This window comes from Portunus trituberculatus, chromosome 27, assembly GCF_017591435.1.
Source record: "Portunus trituberculatus isolate SZX2019 chromosome 27, ASM1759143v1, whole genome shotgun sequence".
Lineage (NCBI taxonomy): Eukaryota > Metazoa > Arthropoda > Malacostraca > Decapoda > Portunidae > Portunus > Portunus trituberculatus.
Window position 1 is genome coordinate 939,012 of NC_059281.1, and position 26,144 is coordinate 965,155.

The following is a 26,144-nucleotide window of genomic DNA, read 5'->3' on the forward strand; positions in this document are numbered from 1 at the left end:
GGAAACAATGTGAAGAGATGAAGGCTAAACTCATGGAAATGGAGATAAAAATATCCGAAGGGGACTTGAGGAAAGAGGAATGTCTTAATCTAATTGATACCAGGATGAAAGAAGTGAACCATGAACATCAGGAGGTACAAAGGTCGTTTAGGGAGATAGTAAAAAAGCAGGAAGAGGAAAATAAAGGGATTACGAGAGGAAATGGTAAAGGCACTAAAGGAAAATGAGTATGTGGTGAGAGATATCGCTGAAAAGAAAAATGTGTGATCATAATAGGATTGGGAGGAAACTAACAGGAACTGGCAGGACAGGAGAGATAAGGAAAATGACAAGATTAAGTCTTTACTGAACAATATCTCTGTGGAAGAAGAGGACCTATATGCTGAGGTAGAAGAAAGTGTGAGATTGGGAGCTTTTGAGGAAGGCAAGAATAGACCATTAAAATTGAAATTAAAGTCTCAGGTGGCAGCAGAGGCCTTGTTGAGGAAACTTAAGGACTCTGAGGAAACCAAAACAATTTACATAAGAAGAAATATGTCACAAGATGAGAGAATGAAAATGAAGGAGCTAGTATCTGAAGTGAAAGAGGAATGACGAAAGAACAGAGGAGGAAAAGATCAAGTTTTTTTGGAGGATGAGAAATGGGAGGCTAAAGAAGTGGTGGATAAAACAGACGGAATAGGCATTACATGGAAGAATAAGACTAGGAATGGAATAAAAGTGACTTCCACGAACATAGATGGATTTCTGTCTAAGAGGCTAGAATGTATGGATTACCTAAGAAATAACAAACTGGACATAATGTGTGTAGTGGAAACAAAGCTAAGGCCCGAAATAAAGCTAGACTGGTTTGTTGTAAAACACTACAAAGTATGGAGAAATGATAGAAAAAATAAAGGAGGTGGTGGTATAATGGTTCTTACTAAGGAAGATCTGATAGTGAAGGAGGTGAACTATAGTAAGAGAAATGAGGAAGTGATAAGAATGCTTATAACAGATGGCAAGAGGGACATTAATATTATAACAGTATACATACCACCCAGAACCAGTGCTTGGGAATATGAACAGTACCAAATGGTGATGAGAAATACTCTAGACAGAATGAAGCAAGAACTCAACAGAAAGGATAGAGTGATGATAGTTGGAGACTTTAATTGCAAAGAAATAGTGTGGGAAGACTACGAAGTGGTGAAAAGTGGTGAGTGGGCAGAAGAATTGTTAAAGGTAGCAACAAATAACTTGATGGCACAGTGGGTGAGATCACCAACAAGGTGCAGGGGACAGGATGTTGCAGCAAGGTTGGATTTGGTATTTACCAGGGGAATCTCTCTAAAAGAGGAAATTGAACATGAAAGTCCCTTGGGGAAAAGCGATCATGATGTCCTAAGCTTTGAGCTGGATACAGAATTAAGCACGAATAAGATTGTGGAACGCAGGGAGGAAAAATTAAATTATACAAGGGCAAATTCTAACCATATAAGGGAGTTCTATAATGAAATTGACTGGTCCATGGTATACTAGGAAAGAGATATGCAATTGAAGTACGATAAATTTATGGACTTGTATAACTCTGCTGTGAAAAAATTTGTGCCATATTACAGAAAAGGGACTTTAAATAATAAACAGTGGTTTAATAGAAATTGTGAAGAAGCAAAAAAGAACAAAGAAAAGGCATGCAAGAAACTTAAGAAAAACAGTGATGTATTATCAAGGGAAGGCTACAAAACAGCAAGGAATAGATATGTTGAAGTAAGGAGAACAGCACAGAAGGAATATGAACAGAGGGTGGTGGAAAACTGTGATAGTGACCCAAAAATGTTTTACATATTCATAAATGGAAAACTAAATAAAAAGGAGGCAATAGAAAAGGTAAAAAACAGGGAAGAAGTGTATGAAGATGCTGGAGAGATAGCTGAAATTTTGAACAACAACTTTTTCAAAGTGTTTACAAAGGAGGAGCATTTTATGGGAGGAAGGCCTACGGAAATAAAGCAAATGCAGGACATCATGGTTACTAAGGAAGATGTAAGGAAAATTATAAGCAATCTGGATATCAATAAATCAATGGGGCCTGATGGCATATCTGGGAGGTTGCTAAAAGAATGTAAGGTTCAATTGTTGAACCCCATATTTGATATTGTGGAAACCTCCATACGAACAGGATTAGTCCCGAAAGAGTGGAAAAGAGCTGACATTGTGCCTATATATAAGAATGGTAGTAGAATGGAACCGCTAAATTATAGACCAGTATCGTTGACTAGTATATTGTGCAAGGTATGTGAAGAAGTAATTAAAGCTAAGTGGAGTGAGTATCTAGAAAGTGAAAACATTCTGAGTGAAAGGCAGTTTGGTTTCAGAAAAGGAAGATCGTGTGTATCCAATTTATAATGTTTTTATTCAAGAGTGACTGACATACTACAACATAGAGAGGGATGGGTGGATGCTATCTACCTGGACTTGAGAAAGGCCTTTGATAAAGTACCACACAATAGATTGATGTGGAAACTAAAGATGACTGGAGGAGTAAATGATAAACTAGCAAGATGGATGGAAAATTACTTAATGGGAAGAGAAATGAGAACAATGGTGAGAGGAAGGAAATCCGAGTGGAAGAAGGTAACCAGTGGAGTTCCACAAGGGTCAGTGCTGGATCCCATCATGTTTTTGATTTATGTTAATGATATGCCAGTAGGAATTGACAGTTATATGAACATGTTTGCGAACGATACTAAAATTATGAGGAGAGTAAAGAATGTGGAAGATTGTAACAAGTTACAGGAAGATCTTGATAAAATATATGAGTGGAGTAAAGAGTGGCAGATGGAATTTAATATAGACAAGACCCATGTTATGAAAATGGGAAGAAGTAGATACAGACCAAACTGGGATTACAGACTGGGTGATGAGAAAATTAAAGAGACCAATGAGGAGAAAGACTTAGGAGTAACCGTGCAAAACACTTTGTCACCGGAGAAACACATTAACAAGATTTTTTGGAAAACATACAACATGCTTCAAAATATTGGCCTTGCATTCCACTACCTAGATGAGGGAATGATGAAGAAGATATTATGTACCTTCATAAGACCCCAGCTAGAATATGCAGCATGTGTCTGGTCACCGCATAAGAAGAAAAATGTGAAGAAGGTAAAAAGGGTACAAAGGCTGGCAACAAGGATGGCACCAGGACTCAGGGAGTTAGACTATGAGGAAAGACTGAGGAAGCTGGGGCTGACCACATTAGAAGAGAGAAGAACAAGAGGAGACATGATAACTATGTATAAATTGGTGAACAAGATTGACATACTGGATAGAGAGTTGATAAAGGTGACCACAAGTAATCATCTCCGAGGACATAGAAAAAAGCTAATAAAGGACATCTGTCTAAATGACGTGAGAAAATACAGTTTCCCGCATCGTAGCATTGATAAGTGGAATAAACTGAGCAGTCATGTTGTTGACGTGGTGTGTGTCAATCAGATGAAAGAGAGATATGACAGGAATGGACTAGGAGACAGGACACAGAGAGCTTAGCTTGGGCTCTGTAATACACAAATAGGTAAATACACACACACACATCAAGTTTATAAATTGATTAACGGAATGGATGAAGTGGATAATGAGAAACTAATCCTGAGAGAAGAATATGACTTTAGAAGCACAAGATCGCATAGTAAGAAACTAAGGAAGGGACGATGTCTGAGAGATATTAAAAAATTTAGTTTCCCGCAAAGATGTGTTGAGACTTGGAACAGTTTGAGTGAGGAAGTGGTATCAGCAAAGAGTGTACAGGCTGGGTGATGAGAAAAATAAAGAGACCAATGAGGAAAAAGACTTAGGAGTAACCATTCAAAACACTTTGTCACCGGAGAAACACATTAACAAGATTTTTGGGAAAACATATAACATGCTTCAAAATATTAGCCTTGCGTTTCACTACCTAGATGAAGGAATGATGAAGAAGATATTATGTACCTTAATAAGACCCCAGTTAGAATATGCAGCTTGTGTCTGGTAGCCGCATATGAAGAAAAATGTGAAGAAGGTAGAAAAGGAACAGAGGCTGGCAACAAGGATGGTACCAGGACTCAGGGAGTTAGACTATGAGGAAAGACTGAGGAAGCTGGGGCTGACCACATTAGAAGAGAGAAGAACAAGAGGAGACATGATAACTATGTATAAATTGGTGAACAAGATTGACATACTGGACAGAGAGTTGATAAAGGTGACCACAAGTAATCATCTCTGAGGACATGGAAAAAAGCTAATAAAACACATGTCTAAATGACATGAGAAAATACAGTTTCCCGCATCGTAGCATTGATAAGTGGAATAAACTGAGCAGTGATGTCGTTGACGCAGTGTGTGTTAATCAGATGAAAGAGAGATATGACAGGAATGGACAAGGAGACAGGACACAGAGAGCTTAGCTCGGGCCCTGTAATACACAAATAGGTAAATACAAATAGATAAATACACATACTGAAAAAGGAAGTAGCTAACTACAAGACATTGATGGAAGAAGGACTCGGTAAAGCCGAGAAAGAAAAAGAGAAGCTGAAAGATCTAGTAAACAAAGAAGAGGAAAGAGTACAGAACGTGATTAAAAAAGAAGTACAAGCATGGAGAGTCCAAGATAAGAAAGATAAGGCTGATTTTCAGGAGGTGATTCAAGAACAACTAAAAGAAAAAGAAGAAAATATGACAAGTAAAATGATAGGAGTCCTCAAGACAAAAGAAAATCTAGTTAGAGAAATTGCAGAAAATAAGAAGAGTGTAGTCGTATTTGGAATAAAAGAAAAAAATATAAAATATAGACCAAGAAGAGAAAAAGAAGAAATGAAATCAAAGACCTACTAAAAAATCTAAACGACGAAGATAGGCAGAACTTGGAAAAGGAAGTAGAAGAAATAAACAGAATGGGACCATATCAAGAAGGAAAAACGAGACCAATTAAAATACTACTAAAATCACAAGCCGCAACAGAAAAAATATTATATAGAACAACAAAACTTAGAGAAACAGAAGGCTGCAAGGATATATATATATAAAGAAAAATAGAAATGAGGAAGAAAGGAAGAGATACAATGAATTGGCAGCAGCAGTAAGGGAAAAAAATAATGAAAGGTCAGAAGAGTAATAAAGGCATTTTTTTGGAGAATTCTAGGAGACAGGATAAAGAAATGGTACATAAACAAGAAGGAAGAGAAAAAAGTGGAACAAGTTTAACTAAAAATGATAAAGGCAAGAGACTAAAAATGATGTATACGAACATAGACGGGGTTTTATCAAGTAAATTAGAATTAAGAGATTACATAAAAAAAGAAAATCCAGATATTGTATGCCTGGCTGAAACAAAACTAAATGAGGCAATCAAAATAGACTTGGATAATAGGTATAATGTATGGAGAAGAGACAGAGGGGGTAAAGGAGGAGGAGGAGGAGGAGTCATGATGATGTTAAGGAAGGAGATAGTGATAAACCAAGTGGAATGTGGGGAAGGAAAAGCAGAAATACTGTATGTTAAGATGCATATTAAGAAAAAAAGAGTTAACAATCATTGTAACATATGTGCCACCAAAAACAAATTCATGGACCAATCAAGAATATAAAGACATGATAGATGACACAATAAGGAGTCTAACGAGAATCGTTAAAGAAAGAAGAAAAGTGATATTAGTAGGAGATTTCAATTGTAAAGAAGTGGACTGGGAAAATTATGAAAGTGGTATGGGGGAAGAAGCCTGGGAAGAAAGATTCCTGAACCTAATGATAGATAATATGATGGACCAGAGAGTAAAGCAGGCATCACCAAATGGCGGACCCCGGTCCGGATCCAGACCGAGCGATGGTTCTGTCCGGACCCGTGACCAATCTGCGGCCGGGTGACAGCGGGAGGAGGGTGTGGCGGGTGGCGGGGCGCCGTGCAACGCTGGCGGGTGTCAACAGGCCAGTGAGAGCGTGAACACTCTCAATTTCCTGCAGTAGGAAGGTCAAGCTAATATGCAGGGTGGCAGGTATGACCAAAGGGCGTGGTGGGTATCTGGGTGGCATGCACCTTTCACCATGGTGACGAGGTGGTGGACGGTGGCAGCCAGCAGGCGACACGCGGGCAGTGTATAGTGTGGGGGTGGGGGTGAGAGCCACTTTTTATTCATTTTCTCCTGATGATGTTGACTGTTTTACTTGAAGTGTAGGCCTTTAATTCTTTAGGCTGGGACCTCATTAATTTGAGAGAAAAAAGGGTTTTTTGGCTCTGCTCGCAATTTATTTTATTCTGAGATTTCTGTTTTCTTTAATCTGAAATAAAGGCCTTAAATTTATTTGCCTGGGACTACTTTTATTTAGGGCAAAAGAGCTTGCTGTGCACTCTGTTAAACATTTCCTGCATTGAAAATAGACAATAAATACTGTTGAATCCATATGAAAATGTCGACATAGGGAACGGCTATAAGACACAAGCTGGACTTCCGTTCGGACCTTTTACTTGGGGGAAATTTTAAGAACTGGACCTCAGTGACTTTTAATTGAATACCCCTGGAGTAAAGGAATGCACAAGATTCAGAGGAAACGACGAGCCGGCGAGATTGGACCTAATTTTTACAAGGGGTATACAAATGAATGATGATATAAGATATAAGTGCCTATTAGGAAAGAGTGACCATGTAATATTAGAAATGGATATAGAAGAGGGAACGGAAGATAGAGACGATTCATACAAAGGAGACTGATTAAATTACAGAAAGGCTGATATTGAGAATCTCAAGAACTATTTTAAAAACGTAAATTAGGAGGAGATGGAAAACTCAGAGACGATGCAAGAGAAGTATAACTTATTTTTTGGAAATATACAAAACAAGAGTCACGGAATATGTCCCGAAATATACACCTAAAAAAGAAGGAAAGAAAGATTGGTTTAATGCAAGATGTGCTAGGGCAAAGGAGAAAAGAGATGGAGCATGGAAAAGGTGGAGGAGAAATAGAAATACAGTAAATAAGGAAAACTTCAAGGCAGCGAGAAATGAATATGTTGAGGTGAGGAAGGAAGAGGAAAAGAACTTTGAAAAGGACATTGTCAAAAAATGTAAGGAGCAACCAAAATTGTTCTACAGATTCATAAATGGAAAAATTAGGCAAAAAGAAACAATAGAAAGGTTAAAAAGAGAGAACGGGATAGTGGAAGACCCAAAAAGTATGGCAGAACTATTGAATAATAAATTCCAGGAGGTCTTTACTAAGGAATCCAAATTTGAAAGGCCACAGGGAAATAGAGAGACAGTCTATATGAAAGAGATTAAAGTAACCAAGCTTGAAATAAAAGAGTTAATGAAGGAACTGGATGAAGAGAAGGCAATGGGACCGGATGAAGTCTCAGGCAGCATACTGAAAGAATGTAGGGAAGAACCAGCAAGTCCTATATACATCATAAAATGCTCAATAGAAAATGGAACAGTACCAGTAGAATGGAAAAGAGCTGAGGTGGTTCCCATATATAAGAGCGGAAGAAAGGAAGAACCTTTAAATTACAGACCAGTATCACTAACTAGTGTAATATGCAAGATGTGTGAAAGAATAATAAAGAAACAATGGATCGAGTTCCTTGAAGACAACAAATTAATATCAAATAGCCAATTTGGTTTTAGAAAAAGACGGTCGTGTGTAACTAATTTATTGAGTTTCTATTCTAGAATAGTTCATAGAGTACAAGAGAGAGAGGGATGGGTTGACTGTATTCATTTGGATTTAAAAAAAGGCGTTTGACAAAGTGCCACATGCAAGATTACTGTGGAAGTTAGAAGAGAAGGGCGGCTTAAAAGGAAGCACATTGAGATGGAAAAAAAATTATTTGAGGGGGAGAGAAATAAGGACGGTAGTTAAAGATATGAAGTCCAAGTGGAGAGCAGTAGAAAGTGGAGTGCCACAGGGGTCAGTATTGGCACCAATACTTTTCCTCATTTATATTAATGACATGCCAGAAGGAGTGAACAGCTACATAAATCTGTTTGCAGATGATAGGAAACTGTGCAGAGTTATAAAGCAAAAGGAGGATTGTGAAATACTGTAAGACCTAAATAAGATCTGGGAATGGAGTAAAAAGTGGGAAATGGAATTCAATGTGAACAAAAGCCATGTCATGGAAATGGGAAAGAGTGAAAGACGACCCGTGGGAATCTATAAGATGGGAGATGGAGTAAAACTAGAGAAAATAAAAAAGGAAAAGGACTTTGGAGTGATGATGGAAGAAAACAATCAACCGATAAGCCATATTGATAGAATTTTTAGAGAAACATATAATTTGCTAAGGAATATTGGAGTAGCATTTCACTACATTGACAAAGAAATGATGCAGAAATTGATAAGTACTATAATAAGACCCAGATTGGAATATGCAGGAATAGTGTGAACCCCTCATAAAAAGAAACACATAAGGAAGTTGGAGAGACTACAAAAAATGGCTACAAGAATGGTTCCAGAATTTGAAGGGATGACATATGAGGAGAGACTAAAGGCTATGGATCTGCCAACCCTGGAACAAAGAAGAAAGAGAGGAGATCTGATACAAGTTTATAAATTGATCAACGGAATGGACCAAGTGGATAATGAGAAACTGATCCTGAGAGAAGAATATGACATTCAAAGCACAAGATTGCATAGTAAAAAGCTGAGAAAAGGAAGATGTCTGAGAGATGTTCAAAAATATAGTTTTCCACAAAGATGTATTGAGACGTGGAACAGTTTAAATGAAGGAGTGTCTGCAACGAGTGTGCATACTTTTAAAGTAAGATTGGATAAGGGTAGATATGGAGACGGGGCCACACAAGCATAAAGCCCAGGCCCTGTAAAACTACAACTAGGTAAATACACACACACACACACACACACACACACACACACACACACACACACACACACACACACAGACATTCTTAATATTCAAAATAAAAAACGTCAATTCTTACACGAGCCTCGGTGTCATTTCATGGGGAGAGAACCATGAATGCCCTAAGATTGGACAGCTCTTCTAATATTGACTCTAAATGTCATGACACCCCAATCAACTTTTTCCTCATCAATTTTTGCAATATTTGCTGTGACACCAACAACGACAATAGATATAGATTGTCCTTATCAGATTGTTGGCTTACCTTAAAGGTAATATTTTCCTTGATAAACAATGACTAAGCATAACACCTAAATTTGTCTGGATAATGAATGAAAAAATTTGTCTTATATAGAAAAATTATATAAGCTCATGTTAAAAGCTGGAAAAACACCACGGTATAGATAGATTTCATCAAATAGAGACAATTTCTTGTTAAATCAAGTGTAATTATCAGAGAAAAGAAAAAGGTTTATAAAAAAAAAAAAAAACATTGAACAATCATTGTTGTGTATTTAAAAGTCAGAATTCACTCCTTAACCCCTTCCCAGTGGCAGGACAGATGAGTGAACTACCAAATAAAAAACTGTCTATATATAGACTCTACCAACTTTCATCCATACGTCTATACATAGCTTCCCAGCAAAAGGGTACTCCAGACTGACATTTTTATGTAGACTCTGCTGCAAAACTGAACAAATAATTGAATCTCTATATAGACTCTGCCGCAAAATTGAACAAGTGACATCCTTATATAAACTCTGCCATAAAAATGAACAAACAATTGAATCTATATATAAGTGTTGTTTGTGTTTGACTCGTTGATAATATATGTCAATATGTTTGTATGAAAGTTTTAGTTACTCACATCCAGAACTTGTGACTTGGATGTCATTTACTTCCACCTTGCATTGTATTTTTCACATACGTACTTGTTTTGTACCTATTCATTTTTAAGCAACTTTGCTGGCACGTGGCACAGTTCTTTCTCTTTGACAAAGCACAAACGGTGACTGACCTTGATAGGCATGTTGACCAGTGCTTCAATATTTTAAATGCCAAATAATGACTTATTTTATGAATTTTGTTACTTGTAAGGAATTTTCTATGTATAGATTATGCTACAACTTAGTGCAGTAAAATAAGGATAAGCGTCTATATATAGACAATCTGACAAAAAGTCCCATTCTTAAAATTTCTATACATAGATCATCCACTGGGTAGGGGTTAAGATGATTCAGAAAAAAAAAAATAAATAAATAAGATGAAAATCATTGAGTCTATACATAATATGAAGTTACTATTTACATGAGAGAGAGACTGATGCTGGCTATTATATCCATTGCAGTAGTCCATGTTGATTTTATGATGTTACGAAAACCATGATGAAGGTATGTATTTTGAAATGTGTATTGTTGCTCTCTCTACATATTATTTGAGAGCAGATTGGTACATTTAACTTTCCATGAGTGTAAAGACAGATGAGTTGACCCAAGGCTGATTATCATGAGTGACTGCATTACTTACTTTGGCTGCTATTTACTACTTTAGGGGAATTCTCATCAACATCTGATGTCTGTAGGATGACCTCCATTCCTTTTCTTTATAGTTATAAGTGTTTCTGACTGTATCTGACTGCATATATAAATATTGAGAGTAACTGGAAACAATTCTGCTGGCTTACAACACAAATCTATGGAAAATATAATTAATGGTTGATTCCTCTTCCTGGTCAAATTGAAATGCTATGGTTTGTTTCTCCACAAAAGCTCTACTTCTAAACTCTGAACTTAAGAATTTTGCTAATAAATACTTCTCAGTAATTATTAAAGGATATCTTTGTCTCTACACAGTGAAGGATAACCTACAGTTCCTAATAAAAAGCATGAGCCTCCTAGGATCCTTATGGTAAAACTGACTGTGGACAACACTCACTATTGGGGTCACTCTGGTATTTGTGGGTATGGGCGAGGGCTGCATATATGACTCCCCTGGTTCCTGCAGCATGAAGCAGGCTTTTCAGTCCCACACCCTGCCCCACATCAACAAGTGAGATAATGAACACCCAGCCAAGTCACAAGTCAAACAAGGATGCCCAATCATAATGAAGGAAGCAAGTTGTAACTCAAAAATTAAGAAGAAATTAAACACATAAGGAAGAAAGTAAAAATAATGAAGAAATGAGGAAGGAAGTAAGAAGAATAAATGAGGGAAGAAGATAAGAGACTCATATGATATCAGGTACCAAGACAATAAGATGCTTTCACTACAGTAACAGGTAAGAGAACCTGTAACCACTAAGAAGAACAAAAAGAGGTGGTGGGTCATTTCAAGACAAACAGAACCGGAGACTAACAGTAGACTACAAGAGGAGATACAAGGCTCACCAGAAGCAAATGATATGGACAAGGTGAATAGCAGCAAGCCATAGCGAACACAGCCCTTGTCCCTGATTATAAGATGAGATTACTGAAGTTACTGAAAAATTAGCCTTATTGAAAGCTATAGGAAAAGGAATCTTACGACTAAGACATTGGAAAATAAATTTTTTAGAACTGAAAGTTTGTCAGGGCGAATGTGCACATCATGAAGTAAAAGAGACAGAAATGACAGAAGGCGAGGAGAGGGGCAAGAGACAGACAGCTAGACAGAGCTGTTAGATCAGAGAGGGTCAAGATAGGCAAGTCCCCTATGACAGTACTAGTAAGTAGAGCCAGACAGATGTAATGTAGTCTAAGTAAAATGTTGGTTATATTTGGATGAAGGGAAATTGGCTATGTGTAGGATGTGTAAGATGGTGTTTTATATTTGAAGGTTAATTGTAAGGTATGTGTAGGATGCACAGTGGAGACTCAATACTTGAACATCTAAATACTCAAATTTTTCAATACTCAAATGCAAAAGTTCAATCTAATACTCGAAAAAATACCTTGTAGTCAAACGCCCACACCAATGGTTGTAAACAAAGGCTCCCTGGCACCCCCATTCCCCCTCTGCCAGTTGTGACTTGTACTGCCACAGTCATCAAGATAACATTTTGCTGCATTTTATCTGTAGTTTTTCATTTATAAACTTACATTAACACCAAAGGCTTATTAGTGGTGAAAATATCAGGTAATCAAATGGCCGCACATTTGGTTGTATACAAAGCTCTGTCATCTCCCTTCTCACAGCTGCCACTGTACCATTCTGATACTGTATTACTGGTAATACTGGTATTACTGGTATACTGATGCCAGTGCGCATCCTTAGTCCTGCCGCAGTCTTGATAAACAACATTCTTCTGCGTTCTGTCGGTCATTTTTCATTTAGAAACTTATGATGGCACCAAAGAGGCTTATTAGTGGTGAAAATAAGGAATCTGGTGAGAGTGCAAGTGTTAGTGAGCCACAGCCCTAAATTAGTGGATTCTCAGGAATCACACCAGGAGAAACTTTACAAAGACGTTTTCATGGATGGTGACTCATCTCCCAGCGACCTCCCTCCTCCTCCCCACCCTTCTAAGTTATCCATCGCCAGCCTTCACTTATGGTATGCACAAAAAATAAAATAAAATAAAATAAAATAAATAAATAAACAAAATAAAACATTGAAATTTATATAAACTTGAGGTTTTGCTAAGATTAGAACGAATCACCTGGTTTATAAGTATCAATAGTCAAACTTTTTAATACCCGAATAGCCATTTGGAATGAATTAAGTTCAAGTATTGAGTCTCCACTGTATTTTATCATTAAGCATAAAAAGCATTATTTGATTTGAATAATGTGACATAATCTGAAATATTTGAAGGAATTTTAGTGAAGAGATATTTATTTATAACCAAGTGTTACTTGTGTAATGCAATTTGAATCCAAGGTATTATGTGGCATAGTCCAAGATATTTGCGGGTGGACTTTGAGTAACGAGAGTGATAAAGTTTCATTGTGTGGTTTTTCATTGTTGTCAGTAGATCATATGGTAAATGTTTGTAAATCATATAATTAAGTAAAGTTTATAAACTAAAAACTTAATATGTTCCCTTGAACCCACAAAAAAATCTTGAAGGTTAGGGGGACAACAAGATTGTGCAACTTGAAAGCATGAAAAATGGAAAGATGAACAAAAAGACCATCGATAAGTTACCATATTTAATGGCTCATAAGAAGTATAGGGTCATAAGACACACCCAGTTTTGGCAGACATTGAAATAAAAAGAGCAGATTTAAGCTCTGAATATGAAGTGAAGGATTTTTCTTGACATGTGAAGACTTTTGAATGCATTTAGATCATTACTAGATCAGAATATTTTGCATTTAAAAGCTTTGATATTTACTATTAGTCTATGCACCAATCCTGTTGTGACTTTTGAGAAGTAAATATAACTTGCACTTGTCATCACCAGTGACTGTAAGAATTGAAAACTATAGAGCTAATATTTTTTTTTTCTAATAATTTTTTTTTTTAAATGTATGCAAGGTAAGAATGTTATAAGATAGGTGCAGTTTCATTTGTTTGTAAGTGTGTCTTACCTCAAGGAGTCATGGCATCACACTGTAAAGAATACAGTAAAGCTTGCCTGTGTCTGGATCAAGATCACCAACCATGTGTTTTGTTTTGGTTCATGCAATGTGTGGCGTATGGTCACTTAGGCAAATTCTTTCTGACTGGTATCACCGGTAAGTATGACCTGTTATATATTGAAAGAAAAAAAAGAGTTATTTTGTGGTGTAATTAGTTTAACTTTTAATGGCCATATGGATCCCTCACTGTATTTCCCAAGTGTATATAATTCTTCAATTTCTTTCTCAAGGCCTTGTTCTTCATCTTGAACCCTTGAAATAACCTTTTTGATCATTTCTTTTCCTCTTTTTCTCTCAAAAATTTCAAAGGGATTTTCTCTTGTAGTCCATATACAATTATTTTTTTCTTTAATTACTTCTGCAAAGTTCACTTTACATCTTCTCAATCTTTTTTCCATGCCTTTTATCATTCATCTAATTTTTCTTCATTCATTGCTCCCTACCCTGCCTCAACCTTTTCCCTAAGCCCTTCCAATGCTGCTTCATAGTTCTTACACTTTTCCTTTACAGCTTTGTTCTCCTTTTTTATTCCTTCTAGTTTAAACCTCATTCCATTGTTGTCTTTCAATGTTTCCTCTAATTTACTACAATTCACTTTAAGTTCCTGATTTTCCTGGTAGAGCTGATCTTGTTTTTCTAATATCCCAGCAATGACTTCCCTTGTACACCTAATCCCCCTTCTTCACTGATATTATTTCTCTTATGTTGAATTTTTCGTCCTTGCATCCCAAGAAATCTCTCATGGAGCTCCATTCAGCTAAATGCCTTAGTACCAGTAGTGTTTCTATGAGATTCACAATATTTTCATGGCCAACAGTGCCACCTGGACTCTTAATTATTTTTTTTTTTCCCTGTTTTAACACAAAGTACTTTGGTATTATTGGAGACAGTAAACAATACACTAGTCCCCCCTTCCCCTTGTATATATAAATCACCAGGGTTCGAGCAGGGCTCATAGTGTCTTGTCTCTATATCTATATTTATCTATTTTTTCCTTAGAGTTGTGTACATTATGTGTGTGTGTATTTACCTAGTTGTATTTACCTAGTTGTAGTTTTACAGGGCCTGGATTTTATGCTCGCGTGGCCCCGTCTCCATATCTACACTTATCTAATCTTACTTTAAAAGTATGCACACTTGTTGCAGACACTACTTCTTCATTCAAAATGTTCCACGTCTCAACACATCTTTGCGGGAAACTATACTTTTTAATATCTCTTACACATCTTCCCTTCCTCAGCTTCTTACAATGCGATCTTGTGCTTCGACTGGCATATTCTTCTCTCAGGATCAGATACTCATTGTCCACTTGGTCCATTCCATTTATCAATTTATAAACTTGTATGAGATCCCCTCTCTCCCTTCTCTGCTCCAATGTTGGAAGACCCATAGCCTTTAGTCTCTTCTCATATGTCATCCCTTGAAGTTCTGGGACCATTCTTGTAGCCATTTTTTTGTAGTCTCTCCTGCTTCCTTATGTGTTTCTTTTTGTGAGGGGTCCACACAACTCCTACATATTCCAATCTGGGTCTTATTATAGTACTCATCAGTTTCTTCATCATTTCTTTGTCCATGTAGTGAAATGCTATTCCAATATTCCTTAGCAAATTATATGTCTCTCTGAAAATTCTATCAATATGGCGTGCTGGTTGAATAGTTTCTTCCATCGTCACTCCAAAATCCTTTTCCTTTTTTACTTTCTCCAGATCTACTCCATCTCCCATCTTATAGATTCCCACTGGTCGTCTTTCACTCTCCTATTTCCATGACATGGCTTTTGTCCACATTGAATTCCATTTCCCACTTTTTACTACATTCCCAGATTTTATTTAGGTCTTCTTGCAGTATTTCACAATCCTTTTTGCTTAATAACTCTGCACAGTTTCACATCGTCCGCAAACAGATTTATGTAGCTCTTCACTCCTTCTGGCATGTCATTTATACAAATGAGAAGAAAAAGTATTGGTGCCAATACTGACCCCTGTGGCACTCTGCTTTCTACTGCTCTCCACTTGGACTTCATATCTTTGACTACCATCGTTATTTCTCTCCCCCCCAAATAATTTTCCATCCATCTCAATGTGTTTCCTTTTAAACCACCCTTCTCCTCTAATTTCCACAGTAACCTTGCATGTGGCACTTTATCAAACACCTTTTTTAAAATCCAAGTAAATACAATCAACCCATCCCTCTCTCTCTTGTACCCTATCAACTATTATAGAGTAGAAACTCAGTAAATTTGTTACACACGACCGACCTTTTCTAAAGCCAAATTGGCTATTTGATATTAATTTGTTGTCTTCAAGGAACTCGATCCATTGTTTCTTTATTATTCTTTCACACATCTTGCATATTACACTAGTTAGTGATACTGGCCTGTAATTTAGAGGTTCTTCCTTCCTTCCACTCTTATATATATATACACTCAACCCTCGATTTGCCGGACTAAAAGGGGGGAAGGCTTGTCCGGGAATGGCAAATGTCCGGCAATGGAAAATGTCCGGGGGTCTACCCCCTTGCCGGACTTTACCCTATACAGGTTGAACCCCGCTTTAACAGCACGCGATTTACCGGAATCCCGTGTTTAACGGCAAAAATTTCCGGTGGGAACATAGTGTTGTCTTTAACGGCATTTCGGCACCTGCACCAGCTGTACCAGGAAGTTGGAAAATAAATCAGACGTTTTTTGTTCAGAAAAACAAAACTGAGGGAGAAGAAAGAGACTTTGCACCAGATGTGGAAGACAAGAGAAAGAAAATAAAAGAAAGGCAGGATCAGGAAGAATAGAAGTAACAGGAGGTGCCGAGGCAAAGGCAAAACCTCCGACGACCATCATCATCATCATCATCATCATCTTTTTTTATGTCCGAAACTGTCTGTTTTTTCACCCCATACAGCTCGCAGACTTGGGCAACACTCATTCCTCCATCTATTTTACGTAAAAGTTCCAGTTTTTGCGACACAGAAAGGTGCACAGGTTTAGCTGTACGCTTGGTTACTTTCTTTGGTGGGTTTTTGGGTGGCATCGTTGTGAAGAAGAGGTGTATCCACGACAAGCACGTAAGCACAACACTCGTGTGTCCAGACTTGTTTACAGTCCAGTACTAGACGTGTATGTCCGCCGCTGCCATCTATAGTGCCCGATTTGCGAACTTTGTCTGGCGCGGCAGTTTGAAATCGACTTGTCCCTGACTTTTTTTTTTTTTTTTCCCACACTCTTGTCCGCAAATCAAATCCGCAAATGGAGGTCCGGCAAATCGAGGGTTGAGTGTATATACAGTAAGGTCTCGGTTTATGTCAGAGTTACGTTCCTGAAACATGACGTAAGTCGATTTTGTACGTAACTCGAGTTTCCGTACATTTCAAAGCATATTATCGAGTTTTCAACCAATCATTGTTTATGGTCATTCAGGTAAGTTAAAGGTTATATTGTTATATTATTTACAACTATGTAGGAATATGAAACACAAGCTTGTTTTTGTTGTTGATTAAGGCCACGAACGCGAAGGACTGCAGGTTGCAGAGAGGGGTGGACGCCTGAGGCCGCCAGGAGGGTGGGCAGGTCGAATGTTGTGACGCCCAGGGTGGACAGCTGGGAGCGTAGTGCAGTGCGGTGGGAGTAGCAGCATGGGCAGCAGGACAGGAAATGCAATAGGAAAAGGCAATAGGGATCAGCAGACAGGCGCAGACGGTGCAAGTCAGCTGCAAGTGTCGTGTGGTCCAGGCGAAGGCTCTGGAGTTGTTATTGTTGTGATGGGTGTGCGAGACCTCAAGGTCGTCAACCTCCCCGTTCTCATGGTAACGGGCTTCCCATTTTCTTCTTCCCTCCCTCACACACAGCTGCTGCCTCCCTTCTCATGTCTTTTAATTATGTCCTCTTTTTCTTGTAGCTTAATGGTTTTCCTTTTCTTAGCATCACTGCTGTCACTAAGAAGTTTTCTCTTTGGTGCCATTGAGCAAGATACTAAGAACTTGAGTCAGTAAACGCAGAAGTAGGATAACACTCTTGCCAGGGAAGACGGTGTGATGGAACTGAGACAGGGTGTTATTGTATTCAAGCGTATATCTGTGGCGGGCAACCACCAACAATAACAATAAATCCCGCACTTTACGATTTATAAATTTTCTATTTTTTTTTAATCTTAAATTGCCTTATAGTGGACTGACGTAACTACGAGTTTGACGTAACTCGAGACAGACGTAACCCGGGACTTTACTGTATATATATATATATATATATATATATATATATATATATATATATATATATATATATATATATATATATATATATATATACAGATATGTGTGTGTGCGTGTGTGTGTGTATTTACCTATTTGTGTGTATTACAGGGCCCGAGCTAAGCTCTCTGTGTCCTGCCTCCTTGGCCACACCTGTCATATCTCTCTTTCATCTGATTCACACACACTGCGTCAACGACATCACTGCTCAGTTTATTCCATTTATCAATACTACGATGCAGTAAACTGTACTTTCTCACGTCATTTAGACAGATGTCTTTTATTAGTTTTTTTCCATGTCCTCAGAGATGATTACTTGTGGTCACCTTTATCAACTCTCTGTCCAATATGTCAATCTTGTTCACCAATTTATACATAGTTATCATGTCTCCCCTTGTTCTACTCTCTTCTAATGTGGTCAGCCCCAGTTCCCTCAGCCTTTCCTCACAGTCTAACTCCCTGAGTCCTGGTACCATCCTTGTTGCCAGCCTCTGTACCCATGTACCATGATGTCCCGCATTTGCTTTATTTCCGTAGGCCTTCCTCCTGTAAAATGCTCCTCCTTTGTAAACACTTTGCAAAAGTTGTCGTTCAATATTTCAGCTATATCTCTAGCATCCTCATATACTTCTTCCCCATCTTTTACTTTTTTCTATTGCCTCCCTTTAATTTAGTTTTCCATTTATGAATTTGTAAAACATTTTAGGGTCACTATCACAGTTTTCCACCACTTTCTGTTCATATTCCTTTTGTGCTGTTCTCCTTACTTCAACATATCTATTCCTTGCTGTTTTGTAGACTTTACTTGATAATACTTCACTGTTTTTCTTAAGTTTCTTCCATGCCTTTTCTTTGTTCTTTTTTGCCTCTTCACAATTTCTATTAAACCACTGTTTATTATTTAAAGTCCTCTTTCTGTGATATGGCACAAACTTCTTCACAGCAGAGTTATATAAATCCATAAATTTATAGTATTTCAATTGCATATCCCCTTCCTGGTATATCACAGACCAGTCAATTTCATTAAAGAACTCTCTTATATGGTTATAATTTGCCCTAACATAATTTGATTTTTCCTACCTGTGCTCCACACTCTTTTCCGTGCTTAATTCCGTATCCAGCTCAAAACTTAGAACATCATGGTCGCTTTTCCCAAGGGACATTCATGTTCCATTTCCTCTTTTAGGGAGATGCCCATGGTAAATACCAAATCCAACCTCACTGCAACATCCTGTCCCCTGCACCTTGTTGGTGTTCTCACCCACTGTGTCATCAAGTTATTTGTTACTATGTTTAACAATTCCTCTGCCCACTCACCACCATTCACCACTTTGTAGTCTTCCCACACTATTTCCTTACAAATAAAGTCCCCGACTATCATCACTCTATCCTTTCTGATGAGTTCCTGCTTCATTCTGTCTAGAGTATTTCTTATCACCATTTGATACTGTTCATAGTTCCAAGCACTGGTTCTGGGTGGTATGTATACTGTTATAATATTAATGTCCCTCTTACCATCTGTTATAAGCATACTTATCACTTTCTCATTTCCCTTACTAAAGTTCACCTCCTTCACTGTCAGATCCTTCTTAGTAAAAACCATTATACCACCACCTCCTTTATTCTTTCTATCATTTCTCCATACTTTGTAGTTTTTTACATCAAACCAATCTAGCTTAATTTCAGGCCTTAACTTTGTTTCCACCACACACATTATGTCCGGTTCATTGTTTCTTAGGCAATCCATACATTCTAGCCTCTTAGACAGAAATCCATCTATATTCATGTATGTCACTTGAACTCCATTCCTAATCTCTTTCTTCCATGTTTCCGTCAGTGTAATGTCTATTCCGTCTGTTTTATCCACCACTTCTTCAGCCTCCCATTTCTCATCCTCCAAAAAAACTTGGTCTTTTCCTCCTCGGTTCTTTCCTCATTCTTCTCTCTCACTTCAGTTACAAGCTCTTTCATTTTCATTCTTTCATCCTGTGTCATATTTCTTCTTATGTAAATTGTTTTGGTTTCCTCGTAGTCTTTAAGTTTTCCAGTGTGTGTATTTACCTAGTTGTATTTACCTAGTTGTAGTTTTACAGGGCCTGGGCTTTATGCTCGTGTGGTCTCGTCTCCATATCTACACTTATCCAATCTTACTTTAAAAGTGTGCACACTCGTTGCAGACACTACTTCTTCATCTAAACTGTTCCATGTGTGTGTGAGTGTGTGTGTGTGTGTGTGTGTGTGTGTGTGTGTGTGTGTGTGTGTGTGTGTGTGTGTGTGTGTGTGTGTGTGTGTGTGTGTGTATTCACCTAGTTGTAATTTTACAGGGCCTGGGTATCATACTCGTGTGGCCCCGTCTCCATATCTACACACATCCAACTTTCCTTTAAAACTATGCACACTTCTCACTGACACCACCTCCTCACTCAAACCATTCCACACCTCCACACATCTTTGTGGGAAACTATATTTCTTCACATCCTTCAAGCATATTCCCTTGGCTATCTTTTTACTATGCGATCTCGTAGTTCTATTTAAGTTTTCCTCTCTCAACATCATTTGCTAATTATCCACTTCATCCAGTCCGTTCAACAGTTTATAAACCTGTATTAAATCTCCTCTTTCTCTTCTTTGTTCCAAGGTAAGCAAATTCATTTCTTTTAATCTCTCCTCATAGGTCATTTCTGCCAATTCGGAACCATTTTGTTGCCATTCTCTGCAATCTCTCCAACTTCCTTATATGCTTCTTTTTATAAGGGGACCAAACCACTCCAGCATATTCCAATCTTGGTCTAATTACCGTACTAATTAATTTCTTCATCATATCTTTATCCATATAATGGAAGGCTAATCCAATATTTTTATCAAATTATACGTTTCTCCAAACATCTTATCAATATGAGCCTCAAACTGCCCATGGTCTTGTATTATCACTCCCAAATCCTTTTCCTTTTCCACCTTTTTCAACACTACTTCTTCACCCATCTTATATGACCCTCTTGGCCGTGTTCCACTCTTCCCATCTCCATCACATGACTTTTGCTCAGATTAAATTCCATTTGCCACCTCTTGCTCCACTCCCAAATCTTATCCAGATCTGCCTGTAAAATTTCACAATCTTCTTCACTCTTCACACACCTACACAACTTCGCATCATCCGCAAACAAATTAATATAACTGTTTACTCCCTCTGGCATGTCATTAATATATACAAGGAAAAGTATTGGTGCCAGCACTGAGCCTTGTGGGACTCCACTCTCCACCACCAACCAGTCCGACTTTGCATCCCTTATTACCGTTCTCATCTCCTCCATCTCAAGTAGTTTTCCATCCACTTTAACACTTTTCCTTTCAGTCCTCCATAAATCTCTAATTTCCATAGCAGTCTCATGTGAGGTACCTTGTCAAAAGCTTTCTTTAAATCCAAATATACACAGTCCATCCATCCCTCTCTCTTGTATTTTGTCAACCACTCTTGAATAAAAGCTCAGTAGATTTGTTACACATGACCTCCCTTTCCTAAAGCCAAATTGATGATCCGATAATAACTTATGATCCTCCAGGAACCGTATCCAATATTTCTTTATCACCCTCTCACAAATTTTACCGACCACACTTGTTAGAGACACAGGTCTATAGTTAAGAGGCTCTTCCTTACTGCCTCCCTTATAAATGGGCACCACTTCAGCTCTTTTCCACTCTACTGGTACTTCCCCTGTTTCTAATGAACACCTTATAATATCATATAATGGATCAATCAATTCTTCTCTACATTCCTTCAATAATTTTCCTGAAACTTCATCTGGTCATATCGCTTTATTATCTTTAAGTTACTCCAACATTTTATATAACTCCTTTTTAGGTATCTTAATGTCATCCATGTGCACATTCCTTTGTACATTCTGAAGCTTTACAAACATTGTTTCTTCAGTAAATACTTGCTGAAACCTATTATTTAGCAATTCCGCTATATTCTTAAGGTCATCTACTATCCCTTGCTCTCCTTTTAATCTTTCAATGGACTCTCTCTTTTTAAGTTTACCATTTATGAACCTGTAAAACAATTTTGGATGTTCCTTACTCTTGTCTACAATATCTTTTTCAAATTTTCTTTCCTCCTCCCTCCTTACCCTCACATACTCATTTCTCGCCACTCTTTAATTCTCCTTATTTAGTATATTCCTGCTCTTTTTCCATCTTTTCCAAGCCACAATTCTCTTTTCCTTAGCCTTAACACAAGTTCCATTAAACCAATCCTTTCTTCCTTCCTCTCTCGGTTTATACTTTGGTACAAATTTCATAACTCCTTTATAATATTTCATAAAAATCTCATTTTTTTTTTTTTGCACTTCTCTGATTTGTAACATCTCCCAATCTAATTTTCTGAAATAATTTTTCAAACTTTCTGTGTCCATCTTTCTATAATTCAATCTACCACTCCTGTATGTCTCGTCTTTCCTTCGCTGTGTTGTTGCTATCTGCATTTCCATAAACACATGATCACTCTTTCCCAAAGGACATTTGTATTGTATATCTCCACATAGGTACACTTCTCTTGTTAACAACAAATCCAGTCTAGCCGGTTCATCATCTCCTCTATATCTAGTATTTTCCTTCACCCTCTGTTCCATCATATTTTCCATCATTAGATTAAGAAATCTCTCTCCCCATGCTTCCTCTCCAACACCACTTACTAAATTTTCCCAATCCACCTCCTTACAATTAAAATCTCCTACTAGTATCACCTTTCTTTTTCCAGATAATACACTTTCCAAACTCTGTAAAGTATCCTTGATCATATTGTTGTATTCTCTTAATGTCCAAGAATTTGTTTTAGGAGGTACATAGGTCACCATGATTATTAATTCTTTTCCATCACTTTTTATCCTTATGCTTATCACTTCTGTGTTGTTCTTCCCATACCAAACCTTATCCACATTTCTTTCTTTCTTCGTCATAATCATAACTCCTCCTCCACCTTTACTCTCTCTATCCTTTCTCCATATATTATATTTATTATCCAAATTTATCTGTTTTTTCATGCAATTTTGTCTCAGTCAAACACACTATATCAGGCTTCTCCACTATCATATAGTCTTGCAATTCCAATCTACTTGACAGTATCCCATCTATATTAGTATACATTACGGTCCACCCACTGCTCCCTCTAGGAGTTCCTCTGTATTCCTTCTTTCCACATACCACTTTCTGACTCTCTCTCCTATAACTCTCCAAAAAAACTTTTCTCTTTCCTCCTCAGACCGCTCATAATTTTTCCTTCTCGCCTCTTCCACCAATTCCTTATATCTTCTCCTCTCTTCCTCATTTCTATTCTTTCTCACAAACACCTCTTTACAACCTTCTATCTCTCTTAACTTTGATGTTCTATATAGGATATCCTCCAGATTGTTGTGACTTCAGTACTACTTTAATCGGTCTGCTCACTCCTCCTTATACGGACCCAGTCTATGGATCTCTTCCACTTCTTCTTGTAGGTCTTTTTTTTCATCATCATTTAGATTTTTGAACAGATCTCTTACCGTTTTTAATTCTTCCTTAATTCTCTTAGGCTTATAAGTTATATTTTGTTCTTTCATCCCAAATATTAATACACTCTTCTTCTTTTCTGCTATTTCTCTTATCAATGTTTCCTTATTCTTCATAACATTAACCAGTTCTTTGGACCTTTCTTTTTTGTCTTCCTTCAACTGATCTTTAATTATTTCTTGTAATCCAACCATCTCTGTTTCCCTCGACTCAGTCCATTATGATTTCTTCAGTTCCCATTCCCTTTCAAACCTTTCATTCTGCTCACTAATCATTTCCTTAAAGTCATCTTTCTCCTTTACTACTCTCTCCATTTTCTCCTCCAACCTTCTCTTGTATTTTTCAACCTCCACTCTCAAGTGTGCATTCTCATCCACCAATCGTTTTTCATTTTTCTCCAGTCTCTTAACTCTTTCCTTCAAAGCCTTGCGGAATTCTCTATCCTGCTCCTCCTCACTCCTCTGAACTTTTAATTCCTTCACCAACTCCTCAAATCTCTTCTCCAACATTACCAATCTACCTTGCAATGTTGCCCCTGTTGAAGATGGACTCATGCTTTGCCTGGCCACTTTTGGTTTTGCTCCCTGGGCCTCATCAACATATTTTGAATTTGGTAATTTATTTCTTACCGGCCTATCTATTTTTTCTTACTCTTCCTGGGAGCATGTGGGTGTGTGGTCACTGGGGGCCAGGCCTGGTAGCTACGTGTGTGTGGTGGGATGTGTTGGCGGCTGCTATGGCTGGCCTTTGTGTGGTTCCCGCTCTGTCGTTTGGAGTGTGGAGTTTCTCACACCTCCGATCACTCTTATGTGTGTGTGTGTGTGTGTGTGTGTGTGTGTGTGTGTGTGTGTGTGTGTGTGTGTGTGTGTGTGTGTGTGTGTGTGTGTGTGTGTGCATGGGTCAGTATAGCCCACCGCCACAATTGTTGTGTGTGTGTGTGTGTGTGTGTGTATTTACCTAATTGTATTTACCTAATTGTAACATACGGGAAAAGAGCTATGCTCGTGTTGTCCCGTCTCCATATCTATTAATGTCCAGCTTTTTCTTAAAATCATGAATATTCCTTGCGTTGACCACTTCCACGTCTAAACTATTCCATGCTTCCACCCTTCTATGAGGGAAGCTATATTTTTCACATCTCTCCTATAAGTGGCCATTTTAGTTTTTCCCATGCCCTCTCGACATTCTTTCATTCCACATACACAGATCTTCCCTATCCATTTTTCCATGCCAATCATCACTCTGTATATTGCTATCAGGTCTCCCTTTCTCTTCTGTTTTCCAGGGTCGGAAGTTGCATTCTTTTCAGTCTGTCTTCATAAGTCAAATCTCTTAAGTCAGGCACCATTTTGTTGCAGCCCTCTGTACTTTCTCTAGTTTCCTTATGTGTTTCTTTAAGTTCGAGCCCACTGTATTGTTGCATATTCAAGCCTCGGTCTTATCATTGCAGTAATTATTTTCTTCATCATTTCTTCATCTAAATATACGAACGCCACTCTTATGTTCCTCAATAAGTTCAATACTTCTCCAATTATTTTGTTTATATGTCTCTCTGGCGATAGGTCATTGGTAATTGTCACCCCAAGGTCTTTTTCTTCATGACTGGTTTTATGTCTTCATTTCCTATCTTGTACATACTCCTGATTCTTCTTTCACTCTTGCCAAACTCTATTTTCTTGCATTTTGTCGTGTTGAACTCCATTTGCCATGTACAGCTCCATTTCCATATTCTGTCCAAGTCTTCCTGGAGTAGTTCGCAATCTTTGTCACATCTCACTTTTCTTAACAATTTTGCATCGTCTGCAAATAGGCTCACATAACTGGACACCCCATCCACCATGTCATTTATGTAGACCGCGAACATTACTGGTGCCAACACTGATCCCTGTGGAACTCCACTCTCCACCAAGCCCCATTCTGATGGTCTGTCCTTAATTATTGTTCTCATTTCTCTTCCTACCAAAAGTCTTCCATCCATTTTAGTAAACTGCCATGCATTCCTCCTACCATTTCAAGTTTCCAGATCAGTCTCCGGTGTGGTACCTTATCAAAGGCCTTTTTTAAATCCAGATATATTCCATCAGCCCAACCATCTCTTTCCTGTATTACATCTATCACCCTCGAATAGTAACATATCAGGTTTGTCGTGCATGAACGCCCTTTTCTAAAACCAAATTGACACTCACAAAGTATGTCATTTTTCTCCAAGAAGTCTGTCCATCTATTCTTCACCACCCTCTCACACATCTTAGCTACCACACTTGTAAGTGACACTGGTCTATAGTTCAATGGGTCTCTCTTGTTACCTGATTTATAGATTGGGACAATGTTAGCTCTTTTCCAGTCTTGGGGCACTACACCTTCCCTTAATGAGGCATCAATTACTTCACAAACTTTTTCTGCCAGTTGCTCCCTGCATTCTCTTAAAATCCATCCTGATACCCCATCAGGTCCCACAGCTTTTCTCACTTCTAAACTCCCCATCATATTCTTGATCTCCTCCACAGTTACTTGAAACTCCTTCATAATCCCTTTCTGTTCCATTACCAGTGGTTTGTCAAAAGCAGTCTCCTTTGTGAATACCTTCCAAAGCATCCATTCATAGCCTCTGCCATTTCCTGGGATCTTCACTGCATACTCCATTTACTTCTAAACTTTCAATACTTTCTCTATTTTTGATGTTGTTGTTCACATGTCTGTAAAAAGCCTTGGTTGGTCTTTACATTTATCAATTATATCCTTTTCTTGTTTCTTTCTTTCTTCTCTTCTAATCAACACATATTCATTTCTTGCTCTTTTGTAACTTTCCACTGCTTAATCCGTCTTTTCCTTCTCCACCTCTTCCATGCATCCTCTTTTCTTGTTCTAGCCTTTTCACATCTATCGTTAAACCAGTCCTGCTTTCCAACTTCTCT